This window comes from Triticum dicoccoides, chromosome 1B (genome assembly GCF_002162155.2).
Source record: "Triticum dicoccoides isolate Atlit2015 ecotype Zavitan chromosome 1B, WEW_v2.0, whole genome shotgun sequence".
NCBI lineage: Eukaryota > Viridiplantae > Streptophyta > Magnoliopsida > Poales > Poaceae > Triticum > Triticum dicoccoides.
This window is the reverse complement of record NC_041381.1, coordinates 545,256,215-545,276,009: the sequence shown is the minus strand read 5'-3', so window position 1 is coordinate 545,276,009 and position 19,795 is coordinate 545,256,215. Positions and strand designations below refer to the sequence as shown.

Below are 19,795 nucleotides of genomic sequence, written 5' to 3'. Positions count from 1 at the left end.
TGGGTGAAGCCGGAAGCTAGTTTCTTTAAGAGAATACTAGTTGACCCGTTGCGCCAAATGGTGCAGAGACCTGCTGATTTCATGTTGGCGATGAAAATAAATCCATGATTTAGTTGATTTTGTTACGGGCAAGCACATATAACAACAAATTTAATCTCTCTTAGTTTAGGCAAACAGGGGCTTGTTGTCTATAATAGATGTATATACACATTTAAATTTGGTAGCATAGAGTCTATTTGAAACAAAATCTATGGAACAAATCTAATCCCCTTTAGTAAGAAACAATGGTATTTTCTTGTCTATAATGAGATGTATATATACTCCCTCCGTTTTTTTAGTCCGCATATAAGGTTTTTGTCAAAGTCAAGCTTTGTTGAGTTTGACTAAATTTATATTAAAAAATATAAACATTCACAATATGAAATCAATATTATCAAATGCACCATGAAGCGTATTTTCATACTATATAGTTTTAGTATTGTAGATGTTCATATATTTTTAAATAAATTTGCTCAATTTGTGTAGTTAGACTTTCATCAAATCTTATATGCGGACTAAAAAGAAACAGAGGGAGTACATTCTAATTTAATAGCATAAAGTCCCATTCAAAATCATGCATATTTCACTTTGGTCGTGAACCACATTGTTTTGGACATATATGTATTTTTTAGTATTCTTCTATTTGAGCAAGTACGCATGGCAAGAATTTAGACCCTTCTATATATAAAAAAAATACATATCTTTTGCCTAAGAACACATGTATACTTTTTTATATAAAACACCTTGCATTCCATTAACATGTGGTCGCGGCAAGATCGCCGGCCGCTGCATGGGTTACATCAGCAGGAAAATTCGTGATCCACAGAGTATGGTCACTTTGAACTTCCCGAGAACCAAGACTTGCCAGCACATGCGCTGGTGTGTTACAGTTTCGGGGAGAGAACTCCATCCGGTACTCGATGAAACCCAAACGGAGACGATATTTTGCCTCTCTGAATAAAGCTCCTAGAGCTGCTCTGTCACTGGCGTCCGAACACACAACCTGTTTCAGATTTAGACAATCCGTTTCAAAGATGACTTTGCCCATGCCAAAATTTTCTGAAAGGTCGATCGCCTTCAAAATCGCATTGCTTTCAGCCTGTAACAGTGCAGACAAGTTACTGAGCGGTCCAGCGGCTGCGAACAGGATATCTCCGTGCGGCGCTCTAGCATGCAGCCCCAACCTCCCGTACCAGATTCTGGATAGTATGCACAGTCCAGGTTGATCTTGACGAACTCAGATGGCGGCTTCCACTTGCTCGTATCCTGTATAACAGGCTTTGGAGGGCGTGAAAAACTGGCACCATTCAGCAACATCAAAAGACAGTTGTGCACTAAATTCTTCAGGCTTCAGTCTGCGTTCTACATGCCTCATATTATTCCTCAGTCCACCACTTCCACAATAGGCATATGACCTGAAGCTTGATGTTTTCCGGTTGTGCAAAAATACTTTCAAGAATCTCCAACGGAGATTGACATAAAAGCAGCTCCTGTCTCACACCCTCTAGCTGGGTGGTTCGCCAAACTTTTTTGACTTCCTTACAGCGAAGGAAAAGATGGCCGCCATCTTCAAACAGACATCTGCAAACGCAGCAATGAGTATCCAACTCCACACCCCGTCTTTCTATATTCATTAGCAAGGGGTGGCTATTATGAGCGAACCTCCATAAGAAGTGTTGTACTTTGGGAGGGCAATGAGCTTTCCATACGGCTTGCCAGACCCCTTTCCTCCACTGCAAGCCTGCTAAGCCTTCACCAGTAGCACGGTTAGCTTGTTGCTGGGTAATACCAAACTGAATTTTATAAGCTGATTTGACAGAGAAAAACCCCTTGGGTTCAAAATGCTAGGCAATAAAACCCCTTCAGAACATATGTATACTTAACACCATGTATAAAACCTGTTAAGGAGGCCTTATACTATTTTAGAAAGAGTAGTGTTTCTATCAACTTTGTTTTTGTGCGTTTGAAAAAAGAGAGTATTATGTGCCACTTAGATGCATGTATATTTCAAAGCAGTCGTATGGCAACCAGTTCGGCCCATGAATCAAGCAACTTACTAATCCCTTCTTCTCGGCACTTATTTATCCCTTCTTCCTCAACAGCTTCGTTCGGTCAAAGACAATCTAATTTCAAATGTTAACAACTTGTGTACTTTTTCTGACACCTAACAACTTGTGTACTTCTCGAGATTTCAGAGATAAAACAAAATACTAACTAATTTACTATCGGGATTAAATTAACTGGAAAATGGAGAAAGCAGACAATCGAAGATTATCAAATATAACAGTGAGAAAACTATAAAGGAATGTGATTTAAGATAATGATAAAGAGACATTTAATGGGACTTACATCTGAATGGTGATCCAACAAAATCTTTATGGTTGCATCCTGCTTCTGTTCAGCAGCAACATACAACACTGTCCCATGATTCCTTTACAATTTTGTACAGTCTAAAGCATTTTTGTACTGTCTAAAGCATTTTTCATGGAGATAATCATGACATGTGATCATGCAGAAATTATTTTGCCTTTTGAAAAAAATGGCTGTAGTTGAAAATATATACATTATAACTCATGGTGAATTTCCCTACAAAAGTCTGCAGCAGGAACGCACATGATAGAACACGAAAGCCATGTATATAAAATATACATAACAGATATGAGAGGAAGTTGTCATCCATACATTGAACTTCGCAATATAAATCATGTCCAGTTGCCCAATAGGCCAAAAGATGTCACCGGATCACAAAGAACTTCTTGAGAGCACATACCATGCCCTCCAGCAGCAAATCCTTGCAAACTTAACTGCTCCAACATGAATAGGTGCATACCTTTGAGTAGTTACCTTCCTTCAAGATCAACGCTTGAGCTCCATCGAATGCTTGCCTTGCCAACTGCTTTGAGTAGTTACCTTCCTGCTAGTACAAAGATAAGGCCAGACAACCAATATGCTTCAGAGAGAAACATGATCCAAATACGTTGCCACAGAGAAGAAAACTGCAGAAAAACAATAATCAAAAGAAAATATAGCTTAAAGAGGAAGCACAAACCTTGATACGCAAAACAGCAAACGATGAACAAGCAGTAGTTTAGAAGAGCAGGCAACAACAACATCACCTATAAAATAGAAGAACAAAATTGAGTATTCAGAAACCAACAAGCCAGATCAAGCAAATAATTTGGTAGCATAAGGATGCTCTATTTTTTTATGTAGTATGTACGTAATCATGATTTACAGATACTGAAGCTAGACCGTAAAGGCTACTTTCTTAATTTACACTTGCAGTATCACATACCAAAATGGATGCAGTTTTTACATGTAAGACTGTTAAAAGGAAAATGTAAATCTATAGATGCTAGAACATATGAATGTTGTTTAACTGTAGAATATTGATCCAAGTGCATACCATTGGCTCCACGCCTCTACCTGCTCTCAAGTAAGGTTTCTGTTTCATTTTCCAAAGGCTTCCGTTTCAGTGTATAATCATTTTGAGTCATCAGTTATGGAACAACATTCAGAGTCGTCTGAATCTGCAGAAAACTACACAAATACACAAGCAATCAAATTGTTGCAAAGCAAAACTCAGGTTAGCAAAGACAACTTCAATGATTCAGTAAAATTAAAGGAGTTTAGTTACCTACCCAAAAGAATGAATTAATATGCAGTATAAAGGCAAAATTACTAACAACTTCTATGATTCAGTAATTTTGCTATTAAATTATGTAAGAACACAAGATAGAAAAAAACCATCTCATACCTAGATTTCCACAGATATGTTGAATTTATCCGATAATTTTGGGTAGGAAGGCTCATCCTGAAAATCCTACAATCAAAAAGAGGGAAACACATCAAGCAAAGGAACAAAAGCCTCCTTTATAGTGGGGAAAGGAGGTCCATGGCAAATTGATCCCCTTCTTGAGGAGGAAAGAGCAAGCTACCAAACAAGCTAAAAAAGGAAACAATTTTTTTATGAATCTAGCTAGGTTAGAGAGCATCTCCTGAGCAGGAACAAACAAAAATCCCCTTTGCAGAAACTTATCCGAGGTAACCAACAAACTTAAAAGGTAAAAAAATCCTATATGAAAGCCTAGCTAAATCTGAGCATCCGGCCAACTAAAATAAACAAAAAATTGCAGGAACCTCGCTAGATATGAACAACTCGTTGACAAGAAGGGTGAATAAGCTCACCCAGCAGCACAACCGGTCCATGGACTGGGCCCTATCACCTAGCATCCCTGGAGCCTCCGCTAGCAGGCTCGCTTCCGCCAGGGTCTCCTAGTCTCCCTCCAATCTCAAACGCCGGATGACCACCACCGAAGGACAAGCCCCCTGCAAAAAGAGATAAGATGGATATCAGCAAGGGAGGGAGGCGATGGCGGAGCTGAAGGGGCGAGGTGGGGAAGCAGCCATCAAGCCCGAGTTGCATGGGAGGGCCACCAGCGGGTGAGGGCGCGGGAGGACGGCGACCAGAGGGTGAGGGGACTGAGGTTGGCCGGGTTGAGCGCATGGGAGACCGTGGGCGCACGGGGAGGAGGCACCGCCGGCTGGGGAGAAAGGGGAGGAGGCATGACGAGAGTGGATGGAAAGGAGGAGGGAGGGCTGTAAGGTTGCTTTCTCGCACGAACTGCATACGAGGCATGCGAGGCACGACCCGCGGCACACACAGAACACACACGCAGCGAGCAAGGCAGGAGGAACAGGGAGAGAAGAGATTTGGAGGAAGTTACCTTGCCGGGATGGGATTCCTGGCGGCAGCGGTGGGGTTGACCCACATCAACGATGGAGGTGACTCGAGGCGGCGGCTAGGGCGGATCCAGGCGACGGCTAGCAAATCCAGGCGCCAGTGGCGTGGCCGCGAGGGCTCCCTTGATCCAATCCGCTGCTCGCTCTTGCTTGGGGTTAGGAGTGGACTGCTGCTGGGCTCGGGCTGCGCTCCACCACTGCCTATCCCTGACGTGTCGATGGCACCCTGGCGGCGTGTCGAGGGCGGCGGCCTGGGAGAGGAGGGAGTGGGGAGGAGAGGAGGCGGAGGGGCGAGGGTTGGACAAGAAGGGGCGGCGGCTAGGGTTTTTTTTGACCCTTTTGCACTTTTTGCGGGTCGAGCGCGACGCGCGGGCAGACCGGATTGGCGAATCTCTCGCGGACATGGGCAGAGCTCACCCAACCAATGAGCGCGCAATGCGAGCCCACCAGTCATTGGCCAGTGGAAACGACTGCAAGGTGAAAAGAGTTTGACCGCAAGATGAAAATCTGACGGTCTGGGCACGTAAAAAGGGCAGATCAAACGGCCAGGAACGATCCAATCGAGGGAGCTCCATGAAGGCAAGTTGGCTAGCATACTTTTATGTTAAAATTCGCTCGGTGAACAAAAGATGTCTTCGTTTATTATAACATTAATCCCCAGAAGTTTTGTATCCTGCGCTTTGGTTCGCAGTCCGGACATGTGCCTTGACACATGCTTACCCAGGGAAAGAAACTCTTAACGGAACTATTCTCCCTGGAAGATGTTTCTTACTAACCATGCAATATAACATAACTAGTTGGGTACTTGTCTGTTCAAGCACTTATGACCCCTACGCCTGGTCTCCACGCATACTCCGGTTTTATATAACCGAGCGGGTATTCGGACACACCCCAGACTTTAGGATCCGGGGGCTGAAGCGAAAAGGTCCGCCACGACAAATGATTTTAATCCGGCTAGGGGCTACTTATGTCCATCGAATTACACAGTCATTTGGATTGATTATATTCATCATCTATACCATCCAACAGGCTATCTAACTTACAATCCTATTGAGAATACTTTGCGGCTAACGCCACCTGGTCATATACCAAACTCACGGGAATTTTTTGCCCATCTGGCCCGGCCGATCCAACTTCGGCCATATGGTTCGGGTCCAGCTTGGTGTAGCGCGTCTTCACCATCGCCCATGCTTCTCTTGCACCTTGCCGGCAGGCTGATATCTTCCACAAACGGAAGCGCTGTCGTGCTCCCTGAAGCATGTCCATAAGCCCCCCCCATGCTTTTTGGCAGGGAGCTTGATGGCCACAAAGACCGTGCAATGCCCTGCATCACCTGTCGAGCTCGCTCGTGCAGTTGTGAGAGGTCCTGCGGTAAATCACCTGCAGAAGCGGGCATCTCCTCCTCATGGCAACCCGTCAGCATTCCTGCAGACATAACTTTTTCAATATGCTTCCTCGCCGAACTATACTACAGTTCGTTTAGGCACTTACGATAAATGCCGCGGTGAAGCCTTCTGTTCTCCTTCACGGAGTCCGCCAGCTGTGCGCGGACGTCTTTCAATTCCACGTCTAGCCGAACATTGGCATCTTGGAGCATATTCTTATCATGCTTCACTTGCGTCAGAATGCGCTCACCGGCCTTTAGTTGCCTCTGGAGATGCAACTCGCCATCCCCGCCGCCCTCCGGATTTACTCCGGTGTTGTCTACAGAACTTTCTGTTAAATTCGTCCTACTAGCCAGTTGCCAACTGGTGCATTTTCATAAAATTCAGATAAATATTACCACATGACGCCTTCTGGGATTCCTCTAGCTTGGCAACTGTTGCCCTTAGTTGAGTCTTGCACTCCTCTAGCTCCCGAGACAATTGCTCATTCTTATCTACAAGAACCTGCGCATGAATTGATACTTAAAACTGCTGCTTCAACCGTTTCAAGTCTCAGGGGCTACTACTATATATATGCTAATCAAGATTTCTTACCCGTATATCTTTGGTATACTGGACTGCCGCCCAAGCGAGTCCGCTTTGAGCAGCTCGAATGTATGCGTCTCCCGAATTGAAGGCATTAAATGCCTCCTCGGAAAAGATGTTGTTGCGAAGCACGGCCCGTCGACACCGATGATGCATGGCGCTCTCTACCTCCGAATTTGTGGCAGAGAGCATGTCTGCGTCCTCTATCGGAGGACTATGCGGCGTTGGCCCTACGTCCGCCTCTTCTCTCGGAGTTGGTCCTGGAGCCCGACTGGTGGAGGCGTGGTTGGCAGGATCTCCGGATACTGTCCGGATATTCCTCTTCCTGCCAAGATGTACAAAGGGCACTATTATACTTCAACGACAACAAATTACATGACAAGTTGTTTCCTTACATCTGTAGAGGCGTGTCGGTTCTAATCGCCTTCCTCTTGAGCCTACCCAATCCGGGCACCTGTGGCTGGCGGGTCCCTAGGGGCTCGGCCCTGCGCTCCGAACATCCCTTCTATAAAAGCGCGACATGTCAGGGATAAGGTGTGACATCAGGAAAGAATCCTCTTCGGAGGATCGAGTTTTCGGCTTGGCTTATGCGCGACGAAGGTAATAGTCCGGGATAATCAGCTACGATAGCTACCGGGGCGCCGTCGCGGCTCGCCCGATAAAATATTCCGTCGACAAGCTCCACGACCGCATCTGGGTCTTCTTCGAGTCCCGGATCCAGGGCCCTTTCGGGGTCCTCTGCCTGCGGGGAAGGGCTGGAGATTCCTTCCACGTCCCTCCTCAGTTCTTGCTCAGAAATATCAATGCAGGTAACTTTAGCAAAGTACGCCACAATAAGTGAAGCGATGAAATAAATGATGACTTACCCAGTTTGGGGGGTTGTACATGGAGAATCCGTCTCGCGTTTTGATATGAAGGAATTCTTCCTCTTCTCCTTTACACATGTCGGACAGTATCCTTGCCAGTGCGACGGGGGAGTCCGGACCCTTACGGCCACAACGGGTGGCATCGTCTGTCCCGTTGTAGTGCCACATGGGATTGCTCCGGTATTGAAGCGGTTGCACTCCCCGCATTATGCATATTGCCATCACCTCAACTATCGTCAGTCCGGATTTGGCAGTAACTTTATCCTACTCATCAGGAAATGTACTTCCCTAGAATCCTCTTCTCGGGGGCCGCGGGGACGCCAGCTTAGACGTGCCCTCGGTGGGGTGTTACTGAATTTGGGAAGTCCTGTCCGGACTGGATCCGGAAGGGGAGCATCGTCGATGTAAAACCACTCTGAAGTCCAGTTATCTGGTGCCTTCTTGGGAGTACCGGATAGGTATCCAGTCTCAGCGATACGCCATACTTCGGCCCCGCCCACTTGACATAGGGATTCTCCCTGGTTGCGGGGGACAAGGCAGAACAGCTTCTTCCACAGTCTGAAATGAGCCTCGCAGCCTAGAAATAGCTCACAAAGGGAGACGTACCCTACTATATGCAGTAAGGAGGCTGGGGTAAAGTTGTGCAACTGGAGGCCGTAGAACTCCAGAAGGCCACGAAGGAACGGGTGAATAGGAAACCCGATGCCCCTTAACACATGCGGAATTAAGCATATCCGCTCCTCTAGAGATGGATTGGGGGATCTCTCCGCTTGTTCTCCGCCGTTATAGGTGGCCACTCCGGCTCGGACAGGGACCATGAACGCTGGCAGGAGGAGCCCTTGGGTTTGTAACTTTACCAAACGGCTATGGGAAACTGAACACTCTCCCCAGTCCCCCGGCTTGGGGCAAGGGGAGCGAGCAGAAGAGTTGCGACGACCGGCCATGTTGGGGTGGTTTTTTCTGGGCGCTCTGTTGGATGCTTGCTCGAGGAGGGAGAGTGAGGTTTGGATCTGGGAATCCCCGTCTCTTCAAATAGACGGTTAGCCCGTAGGACTGAGGGTGGAAAATGCAAAAACACCTTGACTCCTCGCATTCGCTCGACACGTGGAAATGGTCATTATTGAAGCACTGAAACCGAGGAGTACAACATTGATGAAGATGTTGGACACTGTTCATCATGATGGGAAATTGGAGTATTCGGAGAAGGAACCCGCCTTGCAATGCCGAAGACAAGACTGCACGCCGGACTCATCGTCATTGAAGCCTGGTTCAGGGGCTACTGAGGGAGTCCTGGATAAGGGGGTATCCGGACAGCCGGACTATATTCATCGTCCGGACTATAGAAGCGTCAAGATACAAGACTCAAGACTTCAGCTCGTGTCCGGATGGGACTCTCCTTTGCGTGGAAGACAAGCTTGGCGATCCGGATATTATGTTTCCTTCCTTGTAACCGACTCCATGTAAACCCTAGCTCTCCGTGTCTATATAAACCGGAGAGGATGGTCCTTAGAAGGCCGATCACATTTACAATCATACCATCATAGGCTAGCTCTTAGGGTTTAGCCTCTACGATCTCGTGGTAGATCTACTCTTGTATTCCACATATCTTCAATATTAATCAAGCAGGAAGTAGGGTTTTACCTCCATCGAGAGGGCCCGAACCTGGGTAAACATTGTGTCCCTTGCTTCCTGTTACCATCAGCCTAAGACGCACAGATCGGGACCCCCTACCCAAGATCCGCCGGTTTTGACACCGATAGTCACCACCGAGGGAGCGACGCCATGGAGGAAGTGGCCGGTGACGCCGCTGTAGATGGAGTCGCGCCGTGTCGGCTTGGGACTGAGCGTCGGCAGCACCGTGAGATCGAATCAAGAAGAAAATGTAGCGATTAGTGTACAACCTCTTTGGTGGCACCGATTAGGCCACAGCTTCATCCGAGGAAACGGTGATGATGATGCTCTTCTGGTGGTGATGGTGAAGACGGTGATGGGGGAATGGAGGTGGCACAAAAGACGAGGGGAACATCGAGGCAGCTCCTTGGAGGTGGAGGAAGGGGTGGCTGAACCGGCGGGACGACCAGATCAATGACGGACCCTCATCCGGTACGCTGGATGAGGGACGTCGAGGTGTTGCTGTGGATGATGTCGTCGGGGAAGAGGCTCCGGCTGGGTGGCGGACGGAGGAGGGTGTGGGGCTTCGTGGGTTTTCCTGGCCTCGGTGTACGAATGGGTGGGCGGATGGGATGGGAGTGGGGAACCATGGCTTAGGGACGCGCTTGTCTGAAATGTGGGATAAGTTACGAATGTACCCCCACCAATATGAGGCGGTTCTTTCGGTTCAGGGGTATCACGGGCATTTCACATGTCGGGATTTCATAGGAGGTGGGAGTTTTCGTGCGCATGTTGTAATTTTGGAATAGCAAGGCGCGGGTTGAGATGGAGGGTGTTGTTGGAGCACAACCAGACAAAGATATATCTTAAATATTTCGGGCTAACAAGGTGCGGGTTGAAATTTCCGGACAAGCCTAACATGTACTGTACCAAATCAATTGGCACTACAAATGTCATTCAAAACTTTGAATTCATGTTATGTTCAATTAAAATATTTCGCTACGTGTATAACGCATGCAACCTACTACTCAAATGAACATTTTAGTGCATTCCAAACATATATACTACCGCTTCAATATGAACTAAATTTGGATTCGTTTCTCTATTTGAATAAGATCTACAGTAATGATTGTTGTGAAGTCAAAACATTTGAGTTCGTTTCTCTGTTTTAATAAGATCTACAATCATCATTATTGTCAAGTTAGACCATCGGTTGCGTATTATCTTCACAGCACAACACATGATTAGTGTAACATCCCAAATTTTCAATTTGGAATGTTATACATTAGATCATCACTACATATCATGTTTTATTGCATTTTGGCTTGATCCTTGAAATTCTATGCAACTCAAGGACCCACAGAGAGAGTTGGGGATTTTGTTATTTTCATACTTGAGTTTCTCAAATTTTGAAAAGAGGATCGTTTGGTTTAAAATATTTTTCTCTCCGCATATTTCATTTGCAAAATAAAAGAGAGGGAATAAAATGACTTTCCCAAAACAAATGAAATATTGGAGGAAAAATATTAAAATCAAATAAGTGTTTTATTTGGGAGTTTTATTGCAATTTTATTTGAATTAGAAAAAATTGCACGTTTTCAAAATTGCATTTTTAGGCCAAGAAATGTTCATCCTGTTCTAAATATTTTATTTAGACGGTGAAAATTTGTTTTGGAATTTTTAGATTTTTATTTATTTTTCTAGGATTTATTTAAGTTTTGGCGGAATTATTAAAAAAAAGTTTCCCCGCGGACCGAACTGGGCCGAAGGCCCAGCCGGCCCACCTGCGCCGCCGGCTTGCCGAGCGTGGCCAAGCTGGACTCCCGCCGGAGTCCGAGCTACCGCCACCGCCGCCGCTCGGGGGTGCCCCCTTCCCCAAGTCGGATGCCCCGCCCCCGACCCATATAAGTACGCCGCCCCGCCGCCACTTCCGCTCCACCCCGAACCGCCGCCGCTAGCTCCTCTCGCCATCGTCGCCGCCGACACTAGCCCCGCCACCGCCGCCGATGCCAGCGCCTCCTGCCGCCGCAGCCCCTACCCCACCGCCGCCTCGCCGGAGTCCCGCCGCCCCGCCGGACCTCGCCGGAGGTACCCGACGACGCCACCGCCGTTCGTCGTTTTTTTTAGAAAAACTGTTCGGTTTTTTAAGAAAACACTAGGTTTTTTAGATCGGTTTAGTTTTTTTCTGGTTTAATTTATTTAGTGAGCGTCCGCTTGTTAGCAGCAGACAGCGAACGTTCGTTCGTTAGCCTGTTCGTCAGTTTTCTTTTTCCAGGGTTTTTCCGTGATTATTTTCGATCGTGATTTCAGCCTGAATCTTAGTTTTAGTTTATCTTTTCGCTCGTTTAACGGAATCAGGCGATTCAAGCGCCTAGAGTTTCATCTCGAAGCCCTCTTTCTGTTTAACCAACTTAAACAAGTTTTTGCTACTGTAAAATTTGACTTAAGTCCAGATTAGTAAACAAAGCTTGTTTCTTTCGCAGTTTGAGTTTCGTTGTTTCGTTTGATTTGATTCTTTTGCAAACTGGAGTTCTTAAGTTGAACTTTCTGGTTAGATCTTATTTGAGTTTTACCCGTGCTTCTAGCTGAGTGCTTATTGTATGCTTGTTTGTTTGCGATAGAGTACCCGGAGTACGAAGCGTGCTACTATGAGTCTCTAGGTTTCACGGATCATCAGCAAGGCAAGTAACACTTTGAGCATACCTCTTTACTACCCAGTTTTATTGCATTAGATCCATCCTCAAACAATTGCATGGTTAGGATATGTTTAATATGTGGGTTTTGGGAAGTAGATGAGGTAGTACCTATTACCTTTTTATTATTAAAACCTTTGGGAGTTACTTCTACGTTGCTTATATTGCTATGGTATGCTTGTACACGTGGATTGGGTGAGTGTATCCATGACAGATGTGAGTTGTATTATTTAATGGTTAACTTAAGGTGGCAACTTTAAAACACATCTGGGTGGATTGAGGCACTTGGGGAACCCAGTGTTGCCTGTATTTTTGGAAATCCCGGGGTTCCGTGTGATTCTCCTATGGACCGCCACCCAGGCTCAAAGGGATCATAAGATTATTCATGCTAGAAACTTCCGTGTGCATCCACAAGCTATTATGGGCTCTATCATAGTTGAGTACGTTGCAAGACCTCTTTCAGTGGTGGGCTAGGAGATGTAGGGGAAAGTAGGTGTAACTGTCCACCCAGAGTAAAGAGTTATTATTTCAGAAAGACCGTGTCTCGATTCTCCGACCATGGATATATTCGAGTCTTGTGGGGAAAAGTGCGCAAACCTTTGCAGAGTGTACAAACTAATCTTGGTTAGCCGTGTCCCGGGTTATGGACATCTGGAGTATCTAGTTCTTGGATTATCATGTGGATCTCATCATGTTACTTAATTTTATTTGATTGGGTTTAATGATGATGCTTAATTGGGATTGAGTTGGAGGAACCTTCTCAATGTTTAACAACCACCATGATAGTTAAATAAAATTTATTCCTTTGTTGTAGAGAAAAATTGGCTTTATGCAAAACTGTAACCACAGAGCTTTCCACCAGCCAAATATGCATGTAGTGATAGCATTATTCTGTTCATTACTCTCTTCTGTTACCTTGACAGCATATTCCATGTGCTGACCCGTTTCGGGCTGCAACGTTCATGTTGCAGACTTTTCAGACGACGAGTAAGGTGCCTTAGGTCGTGATCTTTCACTCAGTGATGCCGTTGGAGTTGATGGACTCACTTTATCTTCCAAGCCTTCCGCTGTTATTGTTTTAGATGGCCTTAAGCCATATTTATTGTATTAAGTTCTCTTTTGAGACATTCGATGTAATAAGTGTGTGATTGCTACTCTATTATAAATCCTTCAAGTACTGTGTGTGTCAGCATTGTCGATCCAGGGATGACACTGATGCACAGAGATCAGACTGTTTGAGGTCTGGTCGCTACAAGATGGTATTAGAGCACACACTGACTGTAGGACACAACCACTAAGCTAAGCCCTAGATCACTACTCTCTTCTCATTCCTGACTCCTCTCCTTTTTTCTACTCTTTAGGATGGCAGATGCAAGGAACAAGTTCACCCAACCAGATGAAGATACACCTTTCGGACGTCACTTGAAGGAACTCACTAAATACCTGAACATCGGACTACCAAGCTTCACCGGGACCTACATCGCCACTTTACTAGAAGAGGAGCGTTGGATGATTCAAGTTCAAGTTCCAGGAAGGACGTTCATGCCCATCACTGAGCCCATAGAGTTTTCCTTTGATGCACCAACCTGGAGTCTAGGAAAGAGCATGGCAGCCCACATCACCATGGGACTCATTGGAGAAATTTACCACAAGGATCTCAAGGATACTATCTACCAGATTTGTGGGCGCCGATATGAGCAATGGGAGATGATCAGCACCAGGAAGGATAGATCTATTGCAGCTTTCATCCAGGAGTTAAACCAGCACATTTAACGCTAGGAGAACCAGATGTGCGCAGGCATGATAGATCTGAAGAAGGCAATGACCAGGATCACGGAACTGGAGGAAGAACTCAAGACTACACGCAATGGATATGAGGAGAAAATAACTATACTCGTGGAGAAGAATGACGATCAGGAGAGGAAGCTAGGAGTATTCATGGGAGACCCTGCGCCAGGAGGAGAACACGACGATTCCACTTGCCCGGAGAACTACATCATCATTGACGACACCGACTCGGACCCTGATGATAGCGATCATGACTATGTTGATGAAGCTGGAGCAGATATCATGGAGTCTTCGACCAATCAATTTTTCTAGTCGACCACCATATCAGTAGTAGTATTCCCCCATGTATAGTCCGAGCACTTCTATAACGATAGTTAGACCGATGTATGCCCTTGTTTGAATTGATTGAAGTGATATGATTGTATTTGTCTCATGTGCATATGGGTAGTGTTTTCCCTCCAGGTCTATTTCTATTCTATACTCTCGTCTTTTCTAAACCCCTCAGATGCCTCCGAGATGTGACAATGGATTTGCTTTCCCACCGGAGCTTACTCAATTGATCCAGCAGCAGAATACCCTGATGCAGCTACTAGTCCAGAATCAGAATCAGGGAACAACAACAACAACAACAACCCACCACCACCACCACCAGTTGATCACTTAGCCCGTTTCTTGAGGCTGAATCCGTCGGTGTTCTCCAGTAGCACCAAGCCGATTGTTACAAATGATTGGCTCCACAAGATTGGAAGGGAGTTGACCACTGCGAGATGCACAGATGCGGAGAGGGTGCATTTTGCCACACATCAGCTTGATGGACCCGCATTATCATGGTGGGAAAATTTCACAGCCACTTACCCCATCGACACTGTCACATGGGACCAGTTTCAGCAGGCTTTCCGTACTGCCCATGTTCCAGCAGGAGCTATGGCCATGAAGAAGCGTGACTTTCGCAACTTGCGCCAGGGAGGACGTACAGTTGGCCAGTATGTGGATGATTTTAGTAAGTTAGCATATTATGCCCCAGATGACGTTGCTACGGATGCAGCTAAGTAGGAGAAGTTTCTGGAAGGACTGAATGATGAGCTGAGCATGCAGTTGATGGTGGCAACCTTCAACAACGACCAGGAGTTGGTAGATAGAGCTCTCATGATTGAAGGGAAGCAGCGGCAGACTGACAACAACAAGAGGAAGTATGGACAAGGGAAGTACAATTCAGGAGCTCAGCAGAGGCCCCGTTTTACCCCGAACTCGGGAGGACACCTTCTTCATAACCATGGAGGTCACAAACACAATGGAGGGAGTTCGCACAACCATAGTGGCCCCAAGAATGGCAATGGGAATGAAGGAAGCAATAGTCAGAACCCTTCCAGCCCATCAACACCAGCCAAGACGGATCTGAGCCACATTACCTGTTTCAAGTGCCAGAAGACTGGACATTATGCCACTGAATGTCCTGAAGCAAAGAATGGAAATGGCAATGGAAGCTCTGGGAAGAAGCCCAACCCTTTCAACAGGGGACACGTGAACCACGTTAACATGGAGGAGGTAGAAGCCCGGCCAGATGCAGTAATAGGTAAGTTTTTGGTTAAGTATTTTACTGCAATCGTTCTTTTTGATACTGGTGCATCGCGTTCATACATATCAAGGGGATTTGTGAATAAGTATAAACTACCCACCAAGGTTCTTAGAGCACCTATGTTAGTAAGCTCGCCAGGAGCGGAGTATATGGCAAGCCAAGGATGTTTTCAGATGCCATTGACCATAGGGAGGCATGTTTTCCCCTCAGACCTGATAATTTTGGAGTCGCAAGGTTTGGATGTGATTCTGGGTATGGATTGGCTATCGATGTATGGAGGAAACATCGATTGCGCCAGTAAGTCGATTTTGCTCACCACCTCAACATGTGCCGAAGAGGACTCAAGTGAATTCCTTATCAGGAGTTGTACAGGAGGAAGTACCAGTGGTGAAGGATTTCCCTGATGTATTTCCAGAAGAGTTGCCAGGCATGCCACCGGACAGGGACATTGAGTTTTTGATTGAGCTTTTGCCAGGCACAGGGCCAATATCTAAGAGACCATACAGGATGCCCGCACAAGATTTGGAGAAAATTAAAAAGCAGATTAAGGAGTTACTGGATAAAGGCTATATTCGCCCAAGTTCATCACCTTGGGGATCACCAGTGCTTCTAGTGGAGGAGGATGGATCATTGAGGATGGTTGTTGATTATCGTGGATTGAATGAAGTAACGATCAAGAACAAGTACCCACTGCCGATGATCAAAGATTTGTTTGACCAGTTGCAAGGAGCTAAGGTATTTTCCAAGATCGATCTGTGATCAGGATACCACCAGCTGAAGATTCGAGAGCAGGATATACCTAAGACAGCTTTTACCACAAGGTACGGGTTGTATGAGTATATTGTTATGTCATTTGGTCTGACTAACGCACCTGCCTATTTCATGAACATGATGAACAAGGTGTTTATAGAGTTTTTGGATAAGTTTGTTGTGGTGTTCATTGATGACATATTAGTCTACTCGAAGAATGAAGAAGAGCATAAGGAGCATTTGCATTTGATACTTGGGAAGTTTAGAGAACATCAGCTATATGCCAAGTTTAGCAAGTGTGAGTTTTGGTTGAAGGAAGTTGGATTCCTCGGGCATGTTATATCCGGAGAAGGAATAACAGTAGACCCCACCAAAATTGTCACTGTGACAAATCGGGAAGCACCCACGTCAGTTGGAGAGATCCGGAGTTTTCTTAGACTCGTAGGATACTACCGGAGGTTCATTGAGAATTTCTCGAAGATTGCAAAGCCTATTACCGAGTTGTTGAAGAAGGACACCAAATTCAAATGGACTGAGGAATATGAAGCCAGTTTCAAGGAGTTGAAGAAACGTTTGGTTTCGTCACCAGTGTTGATTCTGCCAGATCAACGCAAGGATCTTCTATCTATTATATAATTATAACAATAGGCAAACAAGCCATTAGGTTCGTCCACATATACTAATATTATTTACACCGTCAGATCAAATTAATAATGGCCAAGATTTAACGGTTTTTACTAACATAAAAACATGTACGTATGGAGCAACATATAGAACTGCCACGTTCCTTGGTCACGTGTATGTGAGTATGCAAAACAACATAAGGTACACGGACAACCAGTTTTTCTATAAAAAAACAAATCCTATGAAAAAAAGGAAATGCACATATTAGGAATCTAATATATATTTCCATGAAAGAGACAGCAGCGTTGTACAATTAGCGTAGATAAGACCATCAGCCGTACAAATTCTACTTATTACCCGTAAAGGAAAAAAGAAGTTAAATCCTGAGCCGTAGTATACATAGGAAGGTCAAATCCTACTACCCGCAAAAAAAAAGTCAAGTCCTACCGTATGAGTTTGTTTTTGCGGCAACTACCTTATGAGTTGGACAATGTAACGAGTCCCTGGATCGATCGTGCGTGCATAGTGCATGCGTGGGCTTCCCCAAGAAAAAGCCATGCTTCACGTGTATTTTGCCGGCGCAGCGACGTTGAGGTTGCCGTAGCCAGACAGGATTGCAACGATGTGGCCGCAGACTCGCGGTGGCGGCGGGGTGAGTAGGTCGAGTGTAGAGGCCAGCGCAATCAGGTTCTTCGGCGGAGATCAACAGAAGCGCGGTATGAATAGGTGCGTTGATAGATCTGTTCATCTAAAAATTAAGCTAATTAATTCTTCAAGAGTATATGTATATGGTTGCTGTGTTCCGTTCATGACTGAAAGCTTCTTCTCCATTTAAATTGAATCAGAGAAACCTCCTAGGGAGCCGTGTCCTCTATGTCTTCCTGCAATCATAAGGCTTGGGTTGGTTCAACTTGCGAAGTTTATTGAAGATTCAAAGAACAGGTATAAAAGCATCCCAGAGAGCAACGTTGTCGCGCTTGCCAAACATGTAAAGTTCAGGGAAGATTCAAAGAACAAGTAGATTACTTTGTGTTGCCTAGAGTCGTAAAGTTTTTCTTTTGTGCATATGGATAGATTTGTACCGGCTGTGTGATGACATGTATATGCTATAAATTGAACTATTTATATAATTTTGCAATACTGCAATTCGGTTCGGATGCTACCTTTGCTTAGTGTTATTGCTAAATAATTGTCTTTTGTGGCATATAAGGACTGGACGGTGTCATGCCAACGCTGCACCCCTAGCTTCGCCTGCCTCGACGCGTCCGTACGGACGGCCACATACATAGAGGTAACTCATTTGATTCACTCAATTGGATGAAGGTGCCATATTTGTGTGATTCAGTCACGAGCGGTTCATGGATGCTGCTCTTGAGCTCTTTATTTATATTGGATAGAACTAAGAGCATTTGTTTCTGCTATTTATTTTATGTGCCTTCTTCTGCGAGTTGAGTTCTGAAATAAATAGGAAGTTCATCCAATCATGTTTCCTGTCGATAGAAGCTAATGTATGTCAGGTATACGTTAACTGATCCATATTATAATTAGTTAGCATTTGAGATATTATATGTGGATGCTAAGCTATGAGGAGAACCTTATTAGCTCATGCGTCGTCCATCGTCTTTTGCTGGAATCTGTTCATGATAGGTTAGCATTTGAGAACATAGAAAGCCATGGTTTCTACAAGACTCAAGCAAATCAGATATTAGGGCAATGACTGCCCTAATTGTTTAGGAAGAGTCACTGGTGGAAAAAAGGCCTTTGGTCGCGGTTCGCAACTGCCATTAGTCGCGGTTGTGCAACCGCGACCAAATAAGCGCGACTAAAGCCCCCCACCTTTAGTCGCGGCTGCTTAAGAACCGCGACTAACGACCCGTCCACGTGGGCGCCAGGCGGCCGTCGGGCGGAGGACCTTTAGTCGCGGTTCTTCTGGCCAACCGCGACTAAAGGCCGCCACAGGTTTAGGGTTTTAGCCCCCCCCTAAACCTGTTTTCTGTTTAATTTGTATTGTTTTATTTCTTTTGTGCTTTATTTTAATTTTGAAGGAGTTTCATATATTCTACGGTACTACATACATGCATATGAATGTACAATTTCAAATAAATTTGAAATTAGAACCAAAAAGAATTCAAGAGGAATATACAATATATATTCAATATCATCGGATGACCATATACAATTTTGAACAAGTTTCCATACATGATTTAATGCATATAAAATTCTACGTCCTCGTAATAGTGTTCTCCTTTAGGATGGAGGACTTCCCTGCTGAACCATCCAGCTAGTTCCTCTTGAAGTGGTCGGAAGCGAGCTTCTGGACTAAGCATCCACCGGAGGTTATTCCTCTGAGCATTGGTATCACTCGGAACCCGCTCAGAGGTGTATCTCCGGATCATCTCACAGACATAGTATCCACATAGATTGGTCTCCGGTGGCTGAATATCCCCAGCATTCTTAGCCTTTAACATTTTGAATTCTAGCTCTTTTTTGAATTCACCGACCTTTGTATCTACGAACCGTCTCCAAACCCTACGAGGCAAAGAAAATTAAATGAACAAGAGAGTTATTAATTAGTTACTTGATATTAGAAAATGAACGAAATAGGCCGATTGATATAGAGCGCAAATGAATGAAAATAATTACTTCTGCATCATTCTTCTCATGCCGCCCCAAAGCTTTGGATCCATATTCACAGAGTCGTGGACGAGACATTCTGAGGTGTTAACTTTAATTACTAGCAGAATCCAGTGGAACCTGCGGACACGATACATGCACAGTACGTCATGCATAACTCATCGATTAGCCGGCCACATACCATGCATGGAGTAAACAAAAGAGAATGTGCTCAAGACAGAAACACTCACTCAAAATGGTAAGGAAATAGAATATCACTTTTGAGTTCCTGCTTTGTAAGAAACTGCCACAGGTCTGCCTCCACGTCGGCGGGGTGACGCTCCAACACATGTCCATTAACGATGTGTGGGTCAATGAACCCAACATCATGGATGTTCCTTACTCTGCATTCCTTAATCTTCATTCTGCATGTATAATAGCGGACACAACAATATAGTTAGGACATATATATAGTGCAGGCAATATGAACGAGATGGGGTAGAAATTAATAAATCACTTACA

The 19,795-nt window shown here is 45.2% G+C and overlaps 1 long non-coding RNA gene across 2 annotated transcripts; it reads right to left on the bottom strand.

Annotated features, from left to right (window-relative positions):
- Nucleotides 1–724: 724 nt before the first annotated feature.
- LOC119348524 lies at nucleotides 725–5,120 on the bottom strand. Of its 2 annotated transcripts, XR_005168992.1 has the most exons (8): nucleotides 4,767–5,120; nucleotides 4,228–4,368; nucleotides 3,797–3,862; nucleotides 3,446–3,579; nucleotides 3,089–3,155; nucleotides 2,389–2,953; nucleotides 1,702–1,789; nucleotides 725–1,620 (listed from the first exon to the last, which is right to left on the bottom strand). It is a non-coding gene; the product is annotated as an uncharacterized LOC119348524 (long non-coding RNA). The 2 variants fall into 2 exon arrangements; XR_005168991.1 differs by having other exon boundaries at nucleotides 1,702–2,953; nucleotides 4,767–5,117.
- Nucleotides 5,121–19,795: the final 14,675 nt, after the last annotated feature.